This window comes from Micromys minutus (genome assembly GCF_963924665.1).
Source record: "Micromys minutus genome assembly, chromosome: X".
Classification (NCBI taxonomy): domain Eukaryota; kingdom Metazoa; phylum Chordata; class Mammalia; order Rodentia; family Muridae; genus Micromys; species Micromys minutus.
The window spans coordinates 63,234,385-63,245,951 of record NC_137970.1 but is presented as its reverse complement, the minus strand read 5'-3'; the positions used below and the strand labels follow the sequence as shown (position 1 = coordinate 63,245,951).

General features: G+C 31.3%; 1 pseudogene across 1 annotated transcript; it reads left to right on the top strand.

Moving 5' to 3' along the window:
• The first annotated feature begins 5,518 nt into the window (after positions 1-5,518).
• On the top strand, positions 5,519-7,177 carry LOC308414992 (targeting protein for Xklp2-like; annotated as a pseudogene). Its single transcript has one exon. The product of its transcript is annotated as a targeting protein for Xklp2-like (transcript).
• Positions 7,178-11,567: the final 4,390 nt, after the last annotated feature.

Genomic DNA, 11,567 nt, shown 5'->3' with positions numbered 1-11,567 from the left:
TGATTTTAGGCAGGAGCAACAAGCTGTGGCTTAGATCAGCATGTAATCAAGATTGGTAGCAATTGATACTCTATTTTGTGGTATTGTTCTTATGTATATTAAACTTATTTCAAACGACAATTCTTATTTTTCAGTAATAAGTGTTCTATTTCTATCTGCCTTACAAATTGGTAACATTTTATATTTTGTTATGGTACCTCTTATATTGTAAACTATCTAGAACTACTTTGAGTCAATGACTTTAATGAAAACCTCACTGAAATTCAAGAGAAAACTAAAATATAATTATATTCAAGATATGACATATAAATGGATTATGCTCTTCCAGTTTATATGAATTTCAAAATTGATATAGATAAAATAAATGTTAAATCTAAAGATATTAATATGATATTATCATTCTGTTATATAAAATATTTAGAATTTTAAAAATAAAATCTGTATAAACTTTAATATTTATTCTGAAATGAAACTTTTTCTAGCAAACATTAGATGATATTTTACTGTGTTTAATCTTAAGAAAGTAAAGTATATTAAATTATATTTTTTCACCATAAGAGCCACATGAATGACTTTAAGTTCATTAACTTCCACTTACTGTTAATATATCTATTTTATAATTTCTATCTTTCTTATAGTTGCATGACTTAAAAGAATATTTTATTGTTTGATATTTGTTAATTATGTTTACTTTTAAAAATAGTTATAGAATTTATAGTGTGAATTTATAAATTACTGGTATGACACAAATTAATAAACATAAATTAGAAAATATAATTCTATTAAATATTCTTCTTCCAGTAAGCTGTAAGCATATTTCTAAAAAAAAAACCTGCAATTTTCAAAATTGCATGGTGACAATTACCTTACTATTTCCCATCACTACCAAATTATGTCATTCTTTTTTTTTTTCTAAACGACTTTATTTTACAAAACAAAGATAAGTGTACAGATTTTAAACATTTTTTTGCTTAAAATTATACATTTTTGTCAGTACTGTTTTTTCAGACATTGAAATAATTTTTACATAAAACCATGTGACTATATTTTTTAGTCAGTACTTGATTTTTTTCAAGGGCTTGACAGTATGCATTGAAAACCTAATAGTTACAATAAGCATAAAGTACATGCAAAACAAAACGCAACATGGAAATAGTCAAAGTCTTCTTGTTTTGTAAATATATGTATATTTTTTGTTTTCTTTATTTCTTGGACTTCATACAGTCTGTGAGTTGTTTCTGGGGGAGTGCAAGCCTCTGGGGTTAGCATCCCACTATCAGTAAGTTATGTCATTCTTAATATTAAATTAACTCTTTGGCTTAGAAGTGCAACTTGTTTTCCAAAATTTCTTTTTAAACATTTTTTTAGAATTTTTTACATGGTTGAGTAATGTAGTTTACTGGTATATCTTCCTTACAGGGGTACACTTCTGGGGAAGGAAATGGCTATCGAAGTTTTCATAAGGTACTTCAAGAATAGTTAACAGGCTTGGTATCACATGTTTTTAAATTCAGGTAAAAACAGGCTGATCTCTGAGTTTAAGGCTAGTTAAACCTACATATATGCCAAGTTCCAGGACAGAAAAAGCTACATAGTGAGTTCCTGTCTCAAAAAAGGAAAAAAGTGGATTTTTAATTTGGTTTGGAGACTTTAATATTCTTAATGGGACTAACGTGAAGAATGCATGCTGGCTTTCTTCCTATGAATGGTTTGGCTAGTTTACACAGATTGATTCCCAGCACCCATCCTGGAGGTTTACAACCTACATGATTACAACGTGTAGGATGTCTGACAACATATTCTGGCCTCAGTGGTCACCTATACTCATGCCCCGATTCTGACACATGGACAAACTTATATATGTAGTTAAATATATAATAAAATAATATGCCTGAGTTATGTGGGTTATAGTATTTCTCTCATTTTAAGTAAGATATTTGGATAAAGATTGGAAAATAATAAAACATGTGATATCAAAACATTGTATCTGTTACTTTTCAGTTTCTGTTATCTATACTGAGAAGTACTCAAAATGCAGATTTGCTTTACAGATTCTATTTGACACAACTTCCCACAATAACAAAATCAGAGTTAATATTTCTCACCCTTTTCTGGACACTTATTACCTTACAACATTCTATCAATAATTGTACTTTACTTTATCTTCAATATTAGCATACATTTTACTTTGTGTCAACAAGTAGAATGTAAGCCCTCTCATACTATATGACACCTAAAATAAACTGAATCATTTTCTCCTTGGTTCTTACTTCATCTTGGCATTATATTATTTGCTCATTATATATTATGTTTTAAGGCAATATATAGCCCATAGAGTGTACATGTAAGTCCAACTAGCTTCCCATATCACGTGAAAAACATGTATTAGCAGTATTGCAGATAATTCTACCTACAAAACTCATGCTTTATGCCATTGTACCTACCTCTGAGTAAGGCAAAGTTAAGCTAAACTAAGGTAAGTATTTTACATAGTAAGATGAATTTGAATAAAATAAATGTATTTAAATTTATAATATTTTAGTACCACTTGATAATATGGTCATAGTAACTGGAATACTTGAGAATCTGGCAATGTATCCATTAGTAAAATTTTTTTATAATGACACCAAAATAATTGCATATGAGCACAAATTTAATTTAAGCATCTTTTAGGATTTTACATCTTAAAATAAACTATGTTTAATATAAAAACTCTACATGTGCATTTGAGAAATTAAATTTCACTACATAACTATATAATTTTATAGCAGTATATGTGTAGATAAACACATACATGAATATTTTATATATATATATAATATATATATATAATATATATATATATATTTATTATTATACATGCCAAAATTTAGGTAACTACACTTAAGATGGATGGATACTTTTTTTGTATGTCAGTTCTATTCATTCACTTTCTATTGTAACGGTAAGACCATGACCAGAAACAACTTGAGAAATGAAAGCTTTATTTAATCTTACAGGTTTGAGTCCATTACAAAGGGAATCCAAGACAGAAAATCAAGGCAGAAAACTTGAAGCAATAATAGAAGCAGAGGGAGTGGTAGAATATCTCTTACATGCTCGCTTCCCATGACATGATAAGGCTTTCTTTTACAATTGAGGACTGCCTGCTATAATGTGGCACTCACTACAGTGGGCTTTAAAATCCCATGTCAATCATTAATTTTAAAAATATCCCTACTAATTTGTCTACAGGCCTAGCTTATGGAAATATTTTCTTAGTTAATGTTTTTATTTGCCAGATGACACTAGCTTGCATGAAAAAGACAGAAAAAAGTAATTAGCATTTTAGTCCTCCATAATTTTTTTAAAAAATTCCAAGAAAATATATATGAATATTTATTTATTTGTATTTTTGGTGACAATCTCTCACTCTTTAGCTTAGGGTGGTCTAATACTTTTTATATAGCACATGCTGACTTCAAAATTACTATAGTTCTCTTACGTCAGCATCCCACATGCTGGAATAGCTGGAATATTGTAATATACATCTACTGGGTTTAATTTTATGTAAAAATTTTGGCAGGTTCTTCCTTATAGGACTGAAAACTCTAGTAAATTATTACATTTATGAATATGGACTCCACAAATTTTAAAATAAATTACAGTAAATTTCAGATGAAATACTTAAAATTAAAAATTAATAACCTTCAATATATTCTTTTCTGTTTTATGATACCTATTAATTACTTTGACCCATTTGATAATGAAAGAATTTCCATAATTATCTTGACATTTGTTTGTGTTGACTAAGTCTTTTAATTTTTATTAATTTCTGTTTAGTTTCTGTGATTGAATGACAAAGTTCATCTTATTGTGACATGCTTCTGATCCTATATCTACATGCCAACAGATAATTTTTTTCTTTATGATAAAAATATTCTAATTATTTTTAATTATGCTTTATTATTGTTGATATAGTTAATATTCATTACTTATATCATTGCTTTGAAAGAAAAACTGGCAGTTTGACTTAAGGAAATAACTTATACTTCCAAGGTATACAATCTACTATGACAAAACATGTATAGCAGCAGGTTCAGGAACTGTTTACTAATGTGAAAAAGAGTCAAGAAGAGAACAATTAATCATAGTATTCAGTTCACTTTTTCCTTTTTATTATTTGCAGAAAAATAATTTATGAATGGTACTTATCAAATTAAAAGTATATCTTATTATCTTTTGAAGATAATATATGAATCCATTAGCAATATGTGCAGACACTTGTTTCTAGTGTTGTTTTAAATCCAATCAAGTTGACAAGCATAATATCTGTCATTTATTTAGTATATGGCCTTATTTTCAAACATTATAGCTCTTATTCCATTACCAAAGCACTAATCTTACTGTTATATTTTAATGTTGTGACTGTCAATTTTAAATTCGTCTTTTCTATATACCTTATGATAGACTTATTAACAAGCCTATGCATACGGATAAATACTACACAAATAGTTAGCTAGCAATGATGGGATAGTATGAATCAATCTTATAAAGTATAGCACTGGATAAGTACATCCTTAAATAATTGATATAGCTACAAAGTGAAGTGTCACTTGTTAAATAGCACATGTGCTTGACTTGAATAGAAATGTTTTTACATATTTCATTGACAAATTTTATTGTTGTAAGAGATAGATAAATACCCTTTAGAAAGTCACTGATTATGAGATACTAACCCCAGAAAGATCTGAACACCCCATAAACAACTCACAGACTGTGTGAAGTTCAACAAAAAGAAGAATATATTTTAATTAAAATAGAACTGTATCACATCCCCCTTTCTTCCCTACAGCCCCTCCTAGTCTCTCTCCTATCCCCTCAAATTAATAGCCTCTTTCCCTATATTATTGTTACATACTTAATTACAACCTTAAAAATGTATTCGTATACTTTTATGCAAAAATGCCGAAAATTTGTACATTTATCTTTGTTTTAAAAAATAAAGTAAAAAATGAAAAAAAAGAAAAATATGACAGATGAGTCCCAGAATGATCCTGTGGCATTGGCCTCTTAGAGTTGGTGCAACCTGAAATTGCGAAAGTAGCATGAAGGTTCTTCATGAGAAGTGTCTGCCAGACTACAAAAATTCATAAGAGACTTCAGAATGTGGTTCAGGCTTTGAGGTAAGCTTGTGAAAAGTAGACTTGAGAGACAAATTAACTATAGGTCAGAAGACAATCTATTGATTAGAGTATTAGAATCCTGGATAAAGCTTTCTCTTCTGAATTGAGAGAAATGTCACAAGTCTTGCCTACTTTATTGATGTCCCCACTGACTTTATCAATTTTTCATCTTTGGATGCTGAAGAAGATACTGAAAATATGGACTAGTGGTTTGATGAAAAGACAAATTTGGAGAACAAGTTTCTTCAGCAGAGTAGAGGAGAACCTTTTTAGAGGAAGACATTTTTTTAGTCAAACTTCAACAAGCTGTGTCATACCATTGAAAAGAGTTGGCAACACTTACTCCAAAGAGAATGGAAAGGAAAACTCTTCAGAAACAATCTATCCCATCAAAGTATTGTTCTTCTTGGAATGCTAAGAGAGCTGTATCAGGAGATACTCCTGTACAGCCTCAGAGAAGATATGTTAGACTCTGCTCAGAAAGATTTAGGGACAAAAGATGCACTGCTCTCACAGGGCCATGGCAATCTGTGAAGAAATCCATGAGCCAGGTTACCAAAACAGTTGACTTTTACGTCTTCACAGGGGAGTGAATTAAACAACAGCCCAAAAAACAAGAGGAGATAAGGAAGTAAACTTCATGTTTGAACTTTGAAAGCATCCTTCAACTTCTGCCCGAGGGACCATTATTAAGCCTTTGAATATGTCCAAAGGAAAGAAAAAACATTTGACAAAGCAATTTCTAAATATGTGCTCATTGCACAGCATGTTGAAGTCTTTTACAAACAAACCCCTAATAGATACCGTTTAAAGAACAAGAAGAATGTGAGCTTGTTACCCTCTGAATCTGTGAACAAGATTGCACAAGACCACCAGACCACCATACTGCAGACCAAATACAGAGCAAGGGTTATGACTTGCAAAATTTCAGCAGAGCAGAAGGCAGAGGAGCTTGAGAAACTGCAACAATCCAATTTCAAAACACAGGAAATTGATCCAGAATTTTTCAAAGTGGCCCCATCTTGCCCAAATGACTGCCTGTTAAACCTCCTACTCAACCTAATTGTTTTGATTTGAAAATTGACAAACAAATTTATGAGAGAGTCAAACAAACAAACAAAACAGAAAATGAATAATTTTAATTTCATTCCAGAATTACCCTAGTAAGATCTTAGAAGATGTCGAAGGTATTCCTGAAACAAGGGTAATTTCATCTACTACCCCTAAGTCACCAGTTTTTGCATTGAAGAACAATGAAGATCAGAGTGCCCATCAGAGATGATGAAGAAGAGGAGAAGCCAGTAGTGATAAGAACTCAGCCTGTGACACATTATGGAGTGCTTTATAATCCACACATCTCAGAGACAGGGAATGTAGAGGTGTGCCCTTTCTCCTTTGATACCCTGGACAAAGAATTACAGTTGCAGAAGGAGAAAAAGTAAAAAAAAATAAAATGCAGAAAGAGGAGGTGCCCAAATTCAAGGTACTTCCTGTGCCCCATTTTGACAATATTAACCTGCCAGAGTGAAAGGTGAAGAATGTGACTCAAGCATAGGCTTTCTCCATGGGGATAGACAAGAGAGGTGCCCACAAGGCTTAGATATGGAAGTACTTGCTGGAGGAAGAACAAAAGCAGAAGAAGGAAGCAGCTCACTTCAAGGCTCATCCAAACACTGTCATCTTCCAAGAGCACTGTTTCGAAGAAAGAGGGAAAAAAAAATCAGTTGCCGAGAACACTTCTAGTTCTCTAGCTCAGGAATATTTTCAGCTGGCCACCAAGATGAAAGCCAGAGAACAACAGTAACTGGAGAAGAAAATGGCTGAAATGGAGACCTGGAAACTGTTACAGTTGGAGGAAGTCAGGCAGCAGAAAGAGGAGCAGCAGGAGGAGCACAGAAAAGAACTGGTACACAAGGCAAATCCAACACAAGTACTGTGTAGAGGAGGTGAAATCCAGTGAGCTGCCTCAAACTGAGCTGGTGTTGCCTAAATTCTCCACTCGGTTCCAGTAGAAGGTATGTCTAAATCACAGGCTAGGAGAACACATTTTCAGAAGCAGCCACCATGTGTAGAAACATGCCTGACAACTATGGATGGTGTTTTGAAGGTACTTTACACAGAAACGTTGAAGCTAATAAGACGGCTCTCATTTAGACTTTAATCAGACTTCTTGTAGATATTTCCTCCAGACATTAGTTGGCCCATTCCTGTTGGTCTTAACTCTTGCTAGGATTGCAAGTATTCATTTTGGCATAGTCTATATTTCACCTAATCTTCCCCTTCTCCTCCTTTATTTTCAGCATAAAATAAAGACAGTAATGTCCTGGTGGTTGGGAAGAAAAATATAGAGCTATAAATTCATGTGTTTAAATATTGGCAAGTTATTGAGAGATTGGTGCATAATCTTGTCTTAAGTTTAGTCTTTCTGTCAGCAGGCAATTTCATAATTGAAATTAAACATGTTACATGCATTTGAAATGACTCAAAACTGGAATGTGGTAGAGGCAATGTAAAATGGCCCAAGGGTTACAGATGCAGTGTTAATGTGTTATAATATTACTTTTTTTTCAGATATCAGGAAAAGAACATCCATGTGACCTCTGAAATGTGAAAGAAATAGTCTTCTAAATTTTTATGCTACAACTTTGAAATCTTGACTTCTTTTTTTCTGTGATAAATATGCAACATAAAGCTTATTCAAACTCAGGGTATAATGAGCACAGTGAATTTATCAGAATCAGTAATATTTTATGAGACTGAACATGTGAGAGTAATATGAACCTCTTTAAAATTTTTTTTTCAATTTTCAGATATTTATACATGTATAAGCTTGTGGTATACAACTAGATGGTATTGTATATAAGGAGAACTACAACATAACTACTATCATATAGATTTTTATTTTCATTACATAATTTAATTCTTATTTTAAGCACATAAAATGACTGATAAACTACCTTAGTCCACTTGCTTTCTTATATCACTTAAAATTTATTTAGGATATCAACATACCAAGATAGAGATACCTAATTTCTCATATTTCTTTAAGGTTACAGTCATTGTGTGACATGATTCTAGCCAACAAAATACCTATGTAGGAAGAAAGATCTGGGGATAAGAATCCATGCTCTAATAAGAATCTCTTTATCTGTTCACCTTTTGGCTTTTTGCCAGTCTAAGTGGTATGGATGCCAGCATGTTTTTTATGACCACTGGATACTCTTGAGCTTAAAAGTTTCCATATTGTAAGATGAGCCAAATTGAAAGTTGACAAGATCCTGACTCCCTGTTGGTATTAGTTTGGTTAATGTACAACCCTGAACTTACTTCTAATGAACATCTTTTCATGTCATACATCTTTTCATGTCATTAAAGTGAATGATTTCCTGTTTAGGAAAAGTCATTTAAGTTTGTTATTTTTTGTAACTAAGCACACATGAGACTGTTAAAAGAAATCTAAAATTTTCTAAGTCATGGCTGCTTTATTGTAACTATGGTTCAGAGACTATCAAGTTAAAACAATCTATTCCCGGGCTGTGTGTCATAAAAGTACTCAGGATCCAAGTCTTCAGAATGACACATTTGTGTTTAAAGGAACTGTGGTTTTAAATGGTGAGAACAAGTTTAATGGTTATTTGTAATATATGAGAGAAACAAGAGAAACACTGAAGTTTTATAAATTTAAGTGCTCAATATATTGTATTTAATATATATATAGTAGATACTGTGCAATTTATGAAGAGACAGTATTTAAGAAAGAACAAATTCCTGGTGGTTCAATTAAATTTGAATACTGGTCATTGGGAAGAAGGCTAGAAATTACAACATATCAGACAATGGAGAAAAGGAATTAATGTTGCAATGTCAAATAACTCATATAACTAAAAATATTACAAATACTTTGAAGGACTTTTAACACCATATAAACAAATGAACATACAGTTTTTTAAAAATATGTCATGGAAGACTTCATATTTATTTTAAGCATTTGCTAAAAGACTTTCTCAAGTTCTTGAGTCAGCAAAAAAAAAAAAAAAAAAAAAGAAGAAAATAAAAGACTTGTGAATGGCCTGTTGTTCTTCATGAGAAAGAAAAAAGATGGCAAGAGTGGTAACATTTATAAGGAACATGATAATTTAAACTAATAGACCTTAAAGTAGAAATTCATTATTTTCACATTACAAGACATATTATGGACCAATTTTAGTTTAAGGAATGTTAAAGTTTATAATGAAACTGCTGCATTACTTGTGTATGAGCAAGTTCCTTTTGTGGTAGTAAGTACTAAACACAGTGATGAACTTTATCTGTAGAGACCTTTTAAGGAAAGTTTTTATATTTTTAATTCAAGGATATTGTTACAATTTTTGGCTGATACAAAGTTTAGAGTAATTTTTATGGAAATTTAAACTTCAATAAGAAAATGACTTGTTTTGATTACTTTTGAAACCCTATTATGAAAAACATGTTAACAATCTTAAGGGAATATTATATCTTGAATTTTGTAATTAAAGTTCCACAGAAAAAAATAATGTCCCATATAATAAAATCACTAAATTATGATAGTCTGTATATGTGTGATTTCAAATAAAAATTGTTCCCAATATCAGTTATAGAAGTCTGTAATTTGTAGTGATTTCATTTATTTTGTTGGTTTTAAAAATGACAATGGATTCCCTAAAAAAGAGAAAAAAAAATACATATGTTTACTTAAAAGAGCCATAAAAATGATTCTTTTTCTATAAAACATTGATGACTACCACTGTTTGAAGCAATAACATCCTTCTTTCAGTTATTTTTTTTTTTTGAGAGAGGAAACATTTTATAAATAAAATAACTCATAGCAATAGGTTTTATTCATTAAATATGTTCTGAGATAAATAAGAAACACGATAGCCCCCAAAATTTCTATTGGAAGACTATCATAAATATTCTGATTATTGTTTCCAAATCAGTGAAATGAAACATTCAGATTTTTCTAATTTGTTTACACCATTTTCATTATTTTGATAATTAAATAATTTAAATACAATTTCAAGAAGTACTACATTTAATATACATTAATGCAAATTAAATAAATTTATGGAAACTGTCATATGCTAAACTGTATTTTCAAAATGAGAGAATCAAGATGTAATATTAATTTTCAATTGGTCAATAAAAAGAAAACAGAGACTTGAAATTCAAAAATCATGTCTTTAAGTTAGTTCTGTGTATGTGGTAGAACACTCTGTCCTGGTGAATAAGTCTGTGTGTTATAGGAAACTTTCTATGGAGTGAAGTTAGCAAAGGAAAGGAGAGCACAAGCAAGGACAATGTACTGAAAGGTTTCACACTACTACATCAAGGGAGATGGGTTTTAATTTAGTAGCAAGGAGTGACTTGAAAGGACTAGTGTCAATGAAAATTGTAAAGGTCCCCCTCAAGAGGTTGGTAGCTTTTATGTGAACCATAGGAGATTTATGGGGGAGGACAGTAGTTTGGGAAATTGCCTGGTAGACCTTTGAAAGAGTGTAGAGTCTGCAGGATGTTAAAGATGTCTCTATGGTATCTGTCGATCGATAAGGCACAGAGAGCCTGTCAAGACTTTTGTTATCCTGCTGTGAGAAAAGTAAAAGCTAAGGTCACTGTCATCAGTATATAGGAGCACATGCTGTAGATCTGAAATGCCTTGTTCCAGAAGAAGTGGGCAAAGATATTGTTAATAAAAGCTTAAAAGTAGTAATCAAAAGTACAAATTAGTAAAACTGACTGTGTCTTTTTTCTAAGAAGATGCCATGAGTAAACTATTGAAAGGATTGGCCAAGTGATCAAAAATATTTGTAATGTTCATGAGTAACAAAATTAGTATAAAATTACAAGGAAATCTCAAAAATTCATCAATATTTAAAAACAAGGCCCAGAGCCATAGGGTGTTGGGTTTTTGTTTGTGTGTTTGTTTTGTTTTGTTTTGTTTTGTTAAGACTGATGATTTGCATTCAAACCCTTAAGCCTACATTAGAGGACTTATCTTGCTCAGAAGGTTTTCATCTGTCCTCCACACATACCTTATGATAGATTCATAAACATACACAAAATAATAATGTTCCTAGAACTTCCAAACCATACTAGCACTTATGTAAATGAAAACCACATACCTTTTCAAATATTTTAGTTTTCAAAGCAATACCAGTAGGTAAGTAAGCTTATGAAAATGAAATTGCAAAATGATTATTAAGCACATGGGCTATGTGTTTAACTGTTGGAGTTCAAGTGAAGACCAAGTGTTATCAAGTTTTAGGGCAAAAATGTTAAAAGTGGAAATATAATGCACAGTAGGCAATGATATGGATTGTATAACTAACAGGAGATACAAAACATCACAAGAAAAAAATTAACATCAGATTTAGACAAAGTTTAAAG